Source organism: Medicago sativa, chromosome 6, assembly GCF_051527215.1.
Source record: "Medicago sativa cultivar Bolivia chromosome 6, Bolivia_mono, whole genome shotgun sequence".
Classification (NCBI taxonomy): Eukaryota; Viridiplantae; Streptophyta; class Magnoliopsida; order Fabales; family Fabaceae; genus Medicago; species Medicago sativa.
Window position 1 is genome coordinate 4,016,123 of NC_140754.1, and position 15,505 is coordinate 4,031,627.

The 15,505-nt window shown below is 31.4% G+C and overlaps 1 long non-coding RNA gene and 1 pseudogene across 1 annotated transcript; one reads left to right on the forward strand and one right to left on the reverse strand.

Annotated features, from left to right (window-relative positions):
- Positions 1-310: 310 nt before the first annotated feature.
- Positions 311-4,314, forward strand: LOC146912155 (uncharacterized). The gene is made up of 5 exons (XR_015015802.1): positions 311-1,707; positions 2,642-2,759; positions 3,073-3,191; positions 3,633-3,731; positions 4,101-4,314. It is a non-coding gene; the product is annotated as an uncharacterized LOC146912155 (long non-coding RNA).
- A 2,136-nt stretch (positions 4,315-6,450) lies between these two features.
- Positions 6,451-12,911, reverse strand: LOC146912156 (replication protein A 70 kDa DNA-binding subunit C-like; annotated as a pseudogene).
- Positions 12,912-15,505: the final 2,594 nt, after the last annotated feature.

Genomic DNA, 15,505 nt, shown 5'->3' on the forward strand with positions numbered 1-15,505 from the left:
GTGATATTCTAAATAGTAGAAACGTTTTAGTAGAAACAATTTTTATAAATAACTTGTCCAGTATATTAAAGTTACTTTAGTCAATGCCAACTTATCTAATACATTTGAGTTCATTATGATATTTTATTAGTGAAAATGACTCGGTTAATCCGGAATGGAAAAAGTATTGTTACTATGTTACACTACTTTGTCAATCTTGCAATCAAAAAAGCATATACCCCTTTCAATCTCGTATAGGAGTCTTTTTTTTTTATAATTTTCTTTTTATTATTATTTTTTCATTTAACTTTGTCCCACACACGGTAAATTCATTTCATAGTTATTTTTCTCTCTCTTCATCAAAGAAATTCTGGAAAACTCTCTCATTCTCTAACAAACCCTAGCCGCCTCCTCCCTCCTTTAGCGTGTCTCCGGCGGCTGCGTATCATTGTTCCACCATCTTCATCCTCTCATTTTCATCAGTAATTTTACTATCAAATTTATTTTCATGTCAAAGATGATTTTAAATTTCCCTACGCCCATCTTTTCGGCTAGATCTAGACAACCACATACAAGCTTTTGAAAAACCATCACCATAAAAAGAGTCCCCTACATCTTCTCTACAAAACTCATTAAAAAAATCAGGACCGGACTACCGGAGCTTGCAACCACCGCGCCGGAGCTTGTAACCACCGCGCCGGAAAAGAGCTTACGTGTTTTCATCCCAATCTTGTATGTTTTGGTCCAATCTGGGTCAGGTTTTTTACACAAACAAACACTGATGTCATGGTCTCAAACCTGGGTTGTTGTCTTCATCAAGGTCAAGTTGTTTACATATGAAATTGGATGTGAATTTGTTTTATTTTATTTTCAAGAGATGTAAAAATTTCTTTATGAATCCTTTTTTGTCCTTTTCAGATCTGATACTATTGATAAAAAAAAACCGTGTTTTTATACTATTGATAACAAAATTCCTTGGTTTTTTTGTCAATTTAGTACTACTAAGTACTAATAAATAAATAAAAGTTTCATTCTTTTTGTAGTTAGTTAACAAGTACTAATAGTTTGATATTCGTTCTGCAATTTTTTTTTGCCATGATTGTGTTTTATGCTGAACTATATCTGTTTTATCTTAATCACCAACAAGATGTGTGAACCTTTCTGAAAAATTATCATTTTATTTTAAAAACAATTTTATCGTCTTAAAATGGTTTGTGTCTGTCATATTTTCAATGTAGTAACCAAAACATATACATGAAGATAAGTATCAATCCATCGAATAAATGTTAACATGAATTATGAAAGAAGATTTGTACAATCCACAAGTAAAAACGAGGGCCACATTCCACTGAAGCGTGCTTTTTTATCACTACTTTTCATGGTTTATATTTGGTCCCCACTAGAACTTTTGCTCTGCATGTATTAGAGATTCTTTGCACAGTGATGAACCTATAGTGTATCTAATTGAATAAGCTTTTCATTTGTAATAATGCTTATTTGTCTAACAAATTGTTCTTTGATTTGCTTTTACATGTTTTAAATTTTGGTTATTCTTGGAAAAAAGAACTTCTAAAGTTGCTATGGAGCAAGGAAGAAAAGGACTTACAGAGAAAGGTAAAGGACTTATGGAGCAAGGTGGTTGTAGCGTGCAAGGAGAAAGGCAAGTACTTATGGAGCAAGGTGCTGGTGGATTGCAAGGAGCAAGACAAGATGGTAGTGGTTTGCATAGTAAGTAATAGTATCTTTTTTTTCTCTATTTAAGTTCATGCTTTATTGTTTTATTTAATTAAGTAGATGACTTTTATTTAACTACTCTTCTTTTTTTTTTAATTTTTAAATTTAACTTTTCAACTTGTATTCTTTTTAATTAGTTTCTTTTTAACTTCCAATCTTTCTTCATTTTCATCAACAAAGTAAGATTATTCTTGTTTTTGCTTATGTTCTTTCTAAAACTGAACTCTTTCTATTTAAATGTTTGCTCATGGTATAAATATAGTTTTATCAAGATCATGCTTGTGAGTTTGCTTTATATGGAAACCTTTGTATGCTGCTTGTTTTGAATTTTTGTTTGTATGCTTATGTTAATTCTGTTTAAAGTCTCTTGATATATTGAATTGAGGTTTGTTTAACAGATTACAAACTATTGTTTTGGTTTTGAACTTCTGCTTGTATGCTTTTGTTAATTTTGTTTGAAGTCTCTTGATATATTGAAATGAAGTTTGTTTAACAGTTTACAAAATATTGTTTTTGTTTTCAACTTCTGCTTGTGTGCTTATGTTACAAGTCTCTAATCATTCAATATTTCTGTTTTGAATTACTTTTGCTAAAATGTGCACTGTCCAACAGTTCTATTATACTATAGTGATTGCATTAGTTTGCAGAAAATCCAGGTCTGTAGGTGATGTGTGAATGTTAATTGGATGCTTATATTTAAACCATTAACACCTCCCAAACCCTTTTATCAATATTTGCTTCTTACTAAAGCCTTTTTTACTTATTTCGTTGAGCATCAATTCTAAACTATAAATGCTCCAAATTGGTTAACATGTCCTTTACCTGTAGTCTAAATTCCAAAGCAAAATACTCACATTTTTAGCACTTGAAAATACTCTTTAGAAGTGTCTTCTGAATGATACATTGCTGAAAATTTACAACAATACAGGAGGTCATTTGAAGATGATGAAGGATGACATAAAGGAGAGAAGATGGCACCTATTATTTCTGAAAATGGAGCAGCTCTTCCTGTTTGCACTTTGCAGATCAACTCCTACATAAACAAGGTAATCATATCCACCCAAGATATCATTTGTCGACCTTTTGTCCAATCTTTGTCCAATTCTATTAAATGCTATTGTAAATTGTTTTCAAAGCATTAGATAATGCAATAAAGATGCTTGCAAATTCCAATTCCGTAAAACTCTTTGTTAAACTATATTTACACCTTGGACAAATTGCATAAAAAGCAAAAGATTCAATTTTTCTTTCACACTATAATCATCTTTCCTTTCAAAATAATTTTTGAACTTTTTTGAAATATTCTAATAATTGTATTCTTTTGTTGTACCTTCATTTTACTGTTGTGGTTTCTTCAAGAGTCACACGAGTTGATTTTGGAAGAGAAATGCATAAACAACATGAAGGAAAAACAATCATAACTAAGCTAGCAAAGAGTATGAAGGGTTTTAGCTTAGACGATTCAGTCTCTTGCAAAGGTAAATAATTGCATATGATTCATACTTGAATTTTACTTCTACATTTTTACTTGCACACTGTTTGATACCGTTTCATACTTTATAATGATATGCATTTCTGTTAGTCGTCCTCCTCATTCATGAAATATTTCCATACCCTATAGATTCTATCGGTTCATTTTTTATTTTTAATTCTTTGGTATTTTCATTCTAAGTTCTGATCATTAATATCTAGTTTCATATGTGCATTAAATTATAAATTTCTTCTCTGTCAAATTATTTGGTTTTCTCATGGTCCTTGCTATCAAACTATCTCCTGATACCAAGGATATACACTCTTAATTGCAGTTTTGGTCTCCCTTTTTTCATCATTTTGCAGAGATGTTAACCCTATTTTAAATTTGACAATTTTGGTTCCTCCACAAAATATTGTCTAAAATATTTGTCGTTTTTTGGTGGCAGATTTGATTGTTGTTTTGTTTCAAACGGTAGCTTCCACAATTTAGGTCTTTCAAATAGTTATGCAAGCAGTTAAGAGTGAACATAATGAAACAAAAGCATGTAAGTTTTCCTTTTCTGTCTAATACCTCTTTTTCTGTTAGGGGTTTGAATGATTATATTCCCAGAATCGGTTGTACATTTTCCTAATAAAACCTTATTTTGATATATATGCTATCTAACTTGGAAGTTTAAAAAAATTTGGAAGTTTAAAAAAGCTTGTTGCAGATGTGACTTGTGAGCATATAAATGGTGAATAGAGAAAGAACTTCCAATAAAATAATATTTTGTTTTTAAAAAAAGCTTACACTTGCCTCTTCAGTAGACTACTTATGGTTTGGTTTATCTGTTAATTATATGCAATACAGCTAATATTTACTTTCCTCTTTCTTGTTAATTGTCTCTGGTTGTGATACACGGTTATCTTTGTAGGAGGAATGATGGCTAAACTGAGCATTGTCATGTCATTTAGAGCAGCTTCTTCACAATTTATTCAAGAAAACTATGAAATCACTTGCCTGAAAGAGAATATGAGAGATTTGATGAATGTTTCAAATAAGTGCGCAATACAGGGTTTAAATAGATGTTTTCTTTAGTAATATATCTTCATTCAATGCCAAATAAAAGAAGATATATTGCTATAAAATTATGTAGTTATGCAATAAATGCCAAATAACAGCTATTCATATAGCAGCTCATTGTAATTTTATAGCATAGATAGTTTAACATCTACTATTATAGCCTCAACTAAATTATAATTTAATGATTTTTCATATTAAAAAATAATTATAAAGAAGTTCTAATATCAAAAAGGCTATATGAAGCATAGACCAAAAATCCATTATATCACAACCATCTACTCCAAGATACATCACACATTGTCAAAAAGCAAACCTGCGATTGGACCTTTATTAATTTTTAATTAACCTATAATTAGCTAACATTCCTAGTAATTTCATTGGGCCACCCCCTATTAAAATTATATTCCCATCCAAAATAAATCAAAACTCTAAGAAAATCCCTTTAACAATGAACAGTTCCGAACCAATAATGGGAAAGGCAAGTGTTTTGATAGATAGATTGTAGTTCCGTATAAAGAAGAACATGATCTTAATAAAGATTAGCAATTTTTGTTATTGTTTAAGTTAGTATTTTATTTATTTTTGGTTGGCCCATGGAAAGAACTTATCTATCTAATCTTATTTTTTTTCAAAGAACCTATTTATCTATATTTATGTGATTATTAACTTGATATGTCCCAATACAACTCGAGTAATTATTATGGTATGAGATTTAGTGTGTGTTTGGTTCAGCTTTGAATATAATTGATTATGACAGAATTGATTCTGATAGAATTGATTCTGACAGAATTGATTCTGAGAGAATTGATTTATGTTTGGATACAATTATGTAGAATTAATTAAACAAACTGATTTATGTTTGGATACAATTATGTAGAATTGTTTTTGAATGTATAATTACTAAAATAGACATAGCTAAAGGAGAATTGATAAAGAAGGAGAATTGATAAAGGGCAATAAAGGAAAATAATAGGTTTTAATAATAAAATATAATATTTACTGTTTATAATTGATTCTAGAAAAGCTAGAAGCTAGGATTTGTAGCTTCATGGAGAATTGCTTTTGGAGGATAAAAGCAATTCTGAAAAGCCAAACCAAACACGTTGTTTTTGGCTAGAATTGCTTTTGGCACTGTAGAGAATTGATTTTGGCTGGGCAGAAGCTGAACCAAACAGGCCCTAACTTAGTTGTGGTCATTCTATAGGCACAAATAGAAGTCACATACATAAATTCTTGACTTTATTTTTATGATCCTTATATATAATGAAAACACATAAACCAACAAATTTGTAAGAAAAACATAAACCAATAATGTAATCTAGGCCAAAGACAAAATAATTGAAAAGCCTATATCATAAAACACAGTTCTCATGTTCCACTTATTAAAAATTAATATTAAAAATACAAATAGTTTGAAAAGTTATTAAAAATTAATATTCTATGTTTTCAAAATACAACATAGTTGGAATCCACAACTTTATTAGAGGAACATAAACTAAACAATGCAAAGCACTTCAAAAGCAAATATTCTTCCGCCCCTAGCAGCCAAGCTATCAATCTTCTAAATATTCCATCGGGTCATCACCACCTGATTCGCAGCAGGAGTGCAATTTTTATCATTCTGCAAGTGTTGTTTTAGCATACATATTTACACGCTTAAATGATCAGACAACAGCTTACGTTAATTTTCTCCTCATCTGCAAATCTGGCGTTTTAATGTCAAGCGATCCACTTGAGGAAGAACATATAGCGTCAATGTTGTATTCTTTGTCAATATGAAATTTGTAAAATCACATAAGAATCATGTATTTCATTACTTTCAGTGAACAATAAATGAATGAAATCATGATTACCATTCACCTTAACATCTGGCTCTAGAATCTTTGTCTTCAAAATACATGTCAACATTAAAAACAACAAAATCCCTCAATATAATATTATAAAACAACAATGTAATTAAGGTCAAAGTCAACATTGATCCAAAGACAATATCCTTAAAAAAACACAACATCCAAAAAAACACAAACCAACAATGTAGTCTAGGATAAAGCAAAATAGTTCAAAAGACAAAGTCCTCAAAAAAACTCAACCTCCAAAAAACATAATCTGGAATCCACATCTCTATTGATTTGAGAAACATAAACTAAACTATGGAAAACACTTCAAAAGTAAATCCTCTTAAATCCTTAGCAGCCAACTTTTCAATCTTCTAAATCTTCCAAATCTTCATTCTGGTCCTTATCACCTGATTTGTTGGAGGGCAATGTGAAAAAATTCGCAAGTTTTTTTTAGCTTACATTTATAGCTTACATATATACATGGTTAAATGCATTAGACAATGATACATCTTACATTAATCTTCTCCTCTTCTTCTGTGAATCTGGTATTTCATTGCTGAGAGATCCACTTGAGGAAGAACACGCTGTGTCAATGTTGTCTTCTTTCTCAATCTGAAATTTGTAAAATTACATCAAAAATTTTGTATATAATGATTTCCAGCAGTGAAGAATAAATGATGGAAACATGATATAACTAACCACCTTAACAACTGGCTTCAGAATCTTATGTGCCGTGAAACTTTGTATTCCACGACGTTCAAAGTAAGAGCCCAACTTAATTTGAAAAATATGCTTTGAACCAATGATATGCTGGAGCTGTTTAGGCAGATCAGAGTCACGTCCAGTCTGCTATCCAAACAAAAAGGAATGGAATGTAAGTTGAGAAAACAATAACTTTTATTCTATGTTTTTAATAAAAAAAACGTAGATAAACACCATATTATATTTAGGATAGAATGTAACACACATTTTCTAAATCCGAGGTGAGGTCATCTAGCTTCAGCTGTGCCAATTGTTCAGCAACTTCGGCAAACAATACAAAGATTGTTGATTCCGTAGAGTCGCTGACTTGAAGCTCCAAACGGTACCTATAGAGAGTCATTGTAATTATTTTAAGCAACATGTATATTTATAAGGCCATGTGATCAGGAAAAAATAATTACTTCAAATAACCTCACCTAATCTTTGGATAGTCGACTTTTTTAGTACAATGCTCACAATTGAAGTCTGTCTCAGTGGAACTCACAGTTTTTCTACAATGAGGGCAAGAAACATAATACAATCCATTTTTTAGTAGGATGTCATTAACTGTTGCAACACAATTATAGACAACATCACCCTGCAAGTAAAGTTGAGAGTATGAGTGTATGGCACACACTGTGATAATGAAATAAAAAATAGGTCTAGAGAATAATTAACCAAGGGTTGACCTGATAAACTCCCGAAACTGCCATGGATAAAAGCTCAGATATAGTCTTCACATCAACAGTAGTTAAAGACAAAGTTTCAGTTGTTTTCACGACACTGGTTTTTCCCCTACAACGATGCAACAACACACAATTAGAAAATAGGCAACATAATATAAACATAAGTATTTAAACATGAGTTAAGTAACACACTTGGATGACAAAATTAGATCAGCAACTTCCGGGGTGTTGTCATACCCCAATTTTGGACCAGTCATTTCCTTTGCCGGTCGTTTTTTTTTAAAAATAAAACATCTCAAACTTTTTTTCGCTTTATTCATTTAAAGTCATTTAGTCGTCTTTTAAAATTTTTGAGGCTTTATTTTATAGTTCAAAATGAATTTCTTTTTGTCCAAGTTTCGTGTAATTATTCCTTTTGCACGTCAGCTTTTTAAAATATTTTACGCGCTCTTTTTAAGTATTTAGCGTCTTATTTATATTTTAATTTCCTCTAAAAGCTTTTAATTTAAATCTTCCTCTTTGTCCGTGTTTAAACCGCTTTAAAAGATTTTTGTTCGCGTTTTAAACGCCGCGTTATTTTAGACATTTCAGTCAAAATTTCGGCAGAGAGGTATTTTAAAATACCTCATTTAAGATAAAGTTTTCATTCTCGTTATCCTTTTATTATTATTAATTATTATTATTTTTTTTTATTATTACAATTATTATTACCTTTAGTATTATTATTATTATTATTATTATTATTATTATTATTAATTATTTTATTTCTTTTTCTTTTAGTCACGTGAGTGACCTTTTCCTTTTGTTTTATTATTTATTTTATGTTTTGTGTTGGTTAAGTCCTTGGGTCCCTTTGTGTCCATGTGGCAGTCTCTTATTGGCTCAGTTTTAAAACTTGCTCTCCAATTCTCTTTTTGCCTTGCTGTTCACCTGTATCAGAGACTTTAAGGGTAATACTGTCTTTTACATCAGAATCTGGGTTAGCCCTACTTTTTGCTATTTAAGACACTGTTCAGTGTCAGAATTGGACCCCCAATCATTGATTTTACACTGTAGCGGCAGAAACCCTAATCCTCTTCTCTTTCTTCACATTTTCAGATCAAATGCAAAAAAATTACAAAAATATTATGAACACTCTTTGAATGTTCATACACAAAATTCCAGAACTATAACATACATCACAGTAAATTCACAAACACATACACATCACCAGAAATTTCATCACAGTGAACACTTCACCATCAACACAAAGCTATTTCGGTTTCAATATAACCCCAAACAATCTCATTACTAGCTCGTTTGGGTTCAAATCTCACACCACCACAACAGAGCTAAGAGGAAGAAGAATCTACCGGATCTATCTTGTACGTGACGGGATCGAAGTGTAAGCTTGCTGGATCGTGACTTCTGTTGCAGTTTTTCTATCTGAAGACTTTGTTTCTCCGATTTTTACCCCGAGGTATCATCACTTGCCCTTTTAGTTCAATCTGCGTTTGAGTCTATGATGGCTGTATGTTTGTGCTATGCTTCTGTTGGTTTTGAAAACGATGAATGTTTTGAACAACAACTTAGATCCGCCTTTAAAACTTAGATCTAGGCTTGCTGGACGTTTATTTTTGAAAACTATGGCTGGATTCGAGTAGAGAAGAGGAAGAAGTTTGATTTCTATAAAAAAAATTTAAAAATATACAGGTTGTACTTTCCGACGATGTGGCGCCGCCGCCGGAAACCGGCCGGCCGCCGCGTCGGAATGCCTTCCTTCTTCTCCGGTCGAATACTTTAGAGAGAGGCGAGAGCCTTTTGTTTTTAAAAAGTGGAGTTAGAAAGAATAACAGGTAGGCTGTGAAGCCCGGATACGAGATACGATACGGATACGATACTGTACCGATACGCCGATACGGAAAAATTTCAAAAATCAAGATACGATACGGCTGGGATACGTTAATAAAGAAAATTATATAATTAAATGTACAATATAATTATAACCATTTTTTTAATATGCAAATATATTAACAAACACAAGAAACCAGACTCGTAGCACATTAACATAAATATAAATAATATTGACGATTAAGAGAATGGTCATTAGTCAATTACATACGCAATATATACCAAAGTCGTCCGATACCAAGACTTCGACGGTGGCCAAAGTGGATGGCGACCACTTTGGAAGAAAAAGTTGAAACCCTAATTTCTTAGAAAGGGAAAGATGCAATTGTTTGTGTGGTGTGGTGTGGGTCGTACTGGCATCAAAGAAAGATAAAGGAAATGTATATATATTATAGTAATATAATGTTTTTATTCTTATTTTAAAAAAAAAAACAGAAATCAAAATAATATAAAAAACACAAGTATCCGTGTGTATCGGGACGTATCGGAAAGTATCGGATAATTAATTTTTTAAAAAATAAAATTTAATATTTGGATACTCTTCGGATACGTATCGGGAAGTATCGGGCAAGTATCGGTGCAGGATACGCAGAGGATACGGTACGTCATCTATTTTGAAGTATCGGGGCTTCACAGCAGGTAGGCAACGTGATTGAAGAAAGAGGATTTTCTTGTTATTTGTTTTCTTAACAGCCAAAACCATTTTTATATCTCCTTTTTTTTAAAACCGGTTCAAATAACCCACTCCATTTTCAAAACCGAACCGGTCTGCTTTTGACCCTAAGCCCAATTTGATTATCTGTTCACTGTGTTGGTTGCTGTTTGCTGCATCCCTTTTTTAAGAAATATTTCTTCATGCATGTTTTTCTTTGTTTTTTACTTCGTAACCTCTTCTTTACATATCATTATGATTTGTTTATTCTCATGCATCTTTAGTTTAACTAATGTCAAGCCTTCTTTATATCATACATTTGTTATTATTATCTATTTTATTTGATGAATTCGATTTTAATCTCATGCATTTTTATCTCTTAACTTACGTGGCTTTTGAAAGAATTCCCATCATGCATTGTGTCTTTGTATTAGTCTGTTCATTAGCCAATTTCTATGTTATAGTTTATAGAGACTTTTTCATATCATGCATTTTTATCTAATTTAGTTAAATGGTTTAATTTTTATCTCATGCATTTTGGCCTTTTGGTTCGGTTTAAACTTTAAAATCTCTTCCATGCATACCTTATTCTTGTTTTATTTAGTATATGTGTTCGTGTTCTTATTATTTTTTTTTTATTACTAATGCTTTATAATTTTTAGCTTGTTTAACCATCATGATATTAGTGTGTATAACTAGGCAATGGATGTATAATTTTTACCATTGGTTTGTAGCTTGGCAAAGAGGCCATAGAATGTATCTAGGAATTTTTGTAATAATGTAGGTAACACAAGCACCGACACTTGCACCGACACTATCACTTTATTTATCGCTTTTATCTCGCTTTATTTTTCATGTTATTACGCTAGCTTTCCGTTAGTTAGAAAAATCGTTTTTATCCCAAAAATCAAATAAGCAAAAGTCAAATTATTTTCTTAATAAACCTTGGATCCAAATCCAAGTGATTTTCCCTTTATTTTCTTAATCAAATTCCTAATTGAACTTTAATTAAACTTAGACTCAATTTCTCAAAATAAAATGAAACAACCTCACTTCTATGTTATTCTTCTATGCCTTGAGGTCTCGCAACCCTTCTCAAAAACCATTTTCAAAAATCAAACTAAAATCAACCTAACCCACAAAAAATGTTTTTTATAAGAGTGAACTACGACGGTTTTGATCCCTTTTAAGGGTACGTAGGCAGAGGCTTTAATCCTTTCAAATCGATCAAATAAAAATAACCAAAAACTCCAACTTCTTCTCCCTCCATTCTTTCACTTATACTTTAAGCAATAATTTTCCAAATAAAAATAAAGTCAGAAAGAGGTTCTCACGGAGTACCGTGAACGACGCGGGTGCCTAACACCTTCCCGAATCGTAACCGACCCCCGGATCCAAAAAGGGTTTTTCAATCTTTTTTTCCCTTCCCAAGAATAAAATCGAGCAAGTCCGGTAGATTGAAGGTTCAAGTCCAATCAATGGCTTGACACCCGAAAATCTTGGTCTACAGGTGTCTATGTTGATATAAATTGTTGTGGATCTTGAAGACGAAACATAAAGCTCCCCTACAAAAATATGTCACATATGGAGTGGTTGAGGAGAGGGTCAGGTGAATATTAAATGTCATGGTATGATCAGTTACCTTGGTATTGTTTAACCAAAGTGGAGGTAAAAATTGCCACATTTGGCTTAGGAGCAGCATGCATCTGATCTTTCAGTTTTTGATTAAACATTGGAGCATAGTCATCCCATAGTGTTACCTTCAATACATTCCCACTGCCAAAAGTTACAAAGGATTAAAAAGTTTGTTAATTGATTTTTGTGGTAAACATGTTATATGCTACTAAATGATAATTAAATCACGGGGAACAAATTATGTTGCACCTGCCATCACCCAAATGAAGTGACAACATGTCGACTTTCCCATTGACAGTTGTTTTCTCCTCAATTGGATCCACATCAATTACAAATCCAATTACATCTGTCGAGAAATAAAAGTGTTACATTCTTTATACAATGTAATAGATGTGTATGACATATAATTTAATATTTTTATAAACCAACCTGCTAACACCTCTTTTCCGCAACGTTTGGGCAGATCATTGAAATTAACAAACTCAAAGATATAGCGAGGGATTGTGTTGTTATCCGAGGCCTCCTCAGTCACAACTGTGCCACCATAGAAACTAAGCATGGAGGGATTGTTTTCAACCACAACATATTTCTCCTTGTTTTTTGAGACCTCAAAGCACGAAATAACATATATCTTGCCTTCTTGCAAGACTTTCTTCAATGAAGGTGAGAACCTCCTTGGTATTGTAGCATGAATGCAATTTGCCTAGAAAGCATTTGTAAATACTAATGGTAAGTAAAGAAAGATTATTTGCGAAGGAACAACAATATAACAATTTCGTTGACAAACACCTTATCATGAATTAGCACCATATCTGTACTAATCATTTCTTTTTTTTTTGTTATATTCAGCGTGTCCCACGTGCGTGCTACCTTAACTTTGATCCCGGTATTAGGGGCAGCATTGGAGAGTTCGTTGAGAAAGGTATGCACACCATTGTTGTTGACTTCTCCGACCCTGTAAAAGTAAAGAACGTGAAAAAAGATTAGATCAAAGCTTTTATTTAACATGGCAGAGGAAAAGTGCAGGAAAGTGGTTTACTTGGTTCCAATGACATCAATGGCAGACATGGTAGGGAAGCAAAGAGAGTATGTGTGAAGATAGATGTGACAGAATGAGTGGAAAAGGAATGACACCAGTGCTGGTTATATAGGTGTGAGGGAAATACTGTCATTGAAATGGTTTAAAGTGTAACATATTTTTAGGCCTCATGTGAAGGAATGTGAAGAGGTACAAATTGAAATTGCAACCCTGCATGTTTGTTACTTGTTTATTTATTTATTTATATTTATATTGCATTCTTGGTCATATAAATAAAAAATTTGCAAACCTTTATTGTGACCATTACTTGTGTGGCATGGTATATTAAAACCGTAACCTATAAGAATGTAGAATTGGAAAAATTTATGCAGTGGACATTTTTTTTGTTGTATTAACTCGTCCCACAATGATGAATAAATAAGGAGTTACAATAAGAATAATTGACAGGTACATAATTTTGGTAAAAATGAGTTATTGCACATATAATTGCCAGCCGCTCATAATAAAGGTAATAAGTAAGATGTGTAACTGACCATTACTACAACATAATCATTCAAGTTTTGGCAATCACTAATAAAAAAAATAAGTAAATGATTTTTGGTAAATGGGAGCTACACATAGATTGCCACAATAAATTCATTGTATATGAAATAAACATATAACATATAAACATACAAATATCTCTCGATGATAAAGTTTCAGGGGTGACCAACTTCATTTGTCAAAAAATTTAAAAAATATAGACCAATTTCTGACCAAAATTTAGGAGACTCTCGTATTATTGCAAAAATAAATCAATAGGGAAATTTAGTATTCAATATACACCTCAATACATATTCTGGCCTTAATATTTAGTGTATGTGTAACTGACAATGTTAGGAGAAGTAATAATAAATAATGAATAATTAACAATGAAAAAGCAAGGAGAATGCATTCATATAAGAAATAAAAATTATAAAAAAAAGGCATTGGTGAGGTGACACATAAGCAAAGTGTAGCTTAGAATGAGAGAGAATGCATAAAAGGAATAAGGAGATAGTTAGAAAGGGGGACATTAGTGAGGTGACACATCATCAAAATGTAGGTTAGAATACATGTATATATAGATAATTTTTTTAATAAAAATAAAATGATATTCATTCATTCATTCCAATTGATAGAATACATCAAATACATATATTATTTTTCAATTGAATTCATCAAATCTCCTTTTTTTTTTGTTATTTTTGAATAATACTAGGCTTTATTAACAAATTAACAATCATACAACATTTTACTAATACAAATTTGGCAGTATACACCATTATTGCAATATTCCAACGTAAACGTTTAACTTTCAACTTACTCCAATATTTAAAACATATAAATTGTTACGTTTTTCACTAAATTAAAGAAATTGATTGGGAGTTAATTTATCCGAAAACTGTTGGTTTAAATTTAATTTCAACTTACTGTGTAATTTTTTTTAATAGATGATGCTGAACTTTAAACTAATAATAAATTTTCAAAACTGAACTCACTTGAACTTTCATGATTAAAAGAAAACGAATGAAAATTTGCATGAGCCACATTTGTCTCACAGAATCGGACAAACAGCAACACCAAGTTTTAAAAAAGAATATGAGTTATGTGATTTGACGTAGGATTCACACTATAGCCATTATATTGGAAAAATAGTCATTTAGGTCTTTATTATTAATGAGGAACTACAATGGTCTTTTAAGCTTTGTTTGAGAATTTGAAGAGGAAGGGAGGGAAAAGTTTTGGAAAAAAGGAAGAAGCAAGTTAGTCATTTAGGTCTTTGATTGTTAACGAGTAGCCACCATAGTCCCTTAAGCTTTGTTCGGAGTTTGGAGGGGAGGGGAGGGGAAAGTTTTGGAAAAAAGGAAGGAGCAAGTAGAAGAAATAAAAGATATTGGAAGGAGAGTGCTTTGATGGTTAATTTTTTATTCGTGAAACAAATAACCCTTCATTTGGGGGAACTCAAAGTTCGTATTGAGGGAAGATTTTGAAGGGTTTATATTAATTTTTAAATTCAATTTGTGTCATTGTAATATTTTTAAATTAAAAAATATTTTAATCATAAACATTAGTTTGTCATTCTCTAAACAATTGCTCTTTCAAAAAATATAAAAGATTTCTATATTTTTCTACATATTTCCGACCCAGCAAAGCACTCCATTCCCCTTCCCTTCAAACTCTCAAACAAAGTCTTAATATATAGAAATTTGAAAGTAGTCTTTGATTGTGTATGTCACTAGTCAAAATAATCAGAGAGTTTAAAATAATACTTCAACGTTGACATTAACTTTTTCATATATAAGCTGATATGACATAAATTAAGTAATTATAGGGATTAATATGACAATAGATAAGTATATTCAGAGACTGATATGACAATATTAATGAGATATTTTATCGTAGGGATTATTTTGACTAATATAGTTTACGATCATAGATTATTTTAGAATTTTGAGACATTGAGAAACTATTACGCATTCTCATTACACATTCGTAATCAAATAATTATTTACTCAGCCATTATTACTACCATACTCAATACAATTAAATTCGATGGTTAAATAAATATTTCGTCCCTAAAATATTACGAATACTGATTTTAATCCCTTAAAAAAAAAGATGTTTTCGTCTTTTCAAAATTTTCTATTTTGTTTTTTGTCCTTATTAATGGACATAATTTGTACATGTCCTTGATTTTTATTGAACAATATAATAATAATATAGACATATAGAGGTTAAATATAATTGATTGAT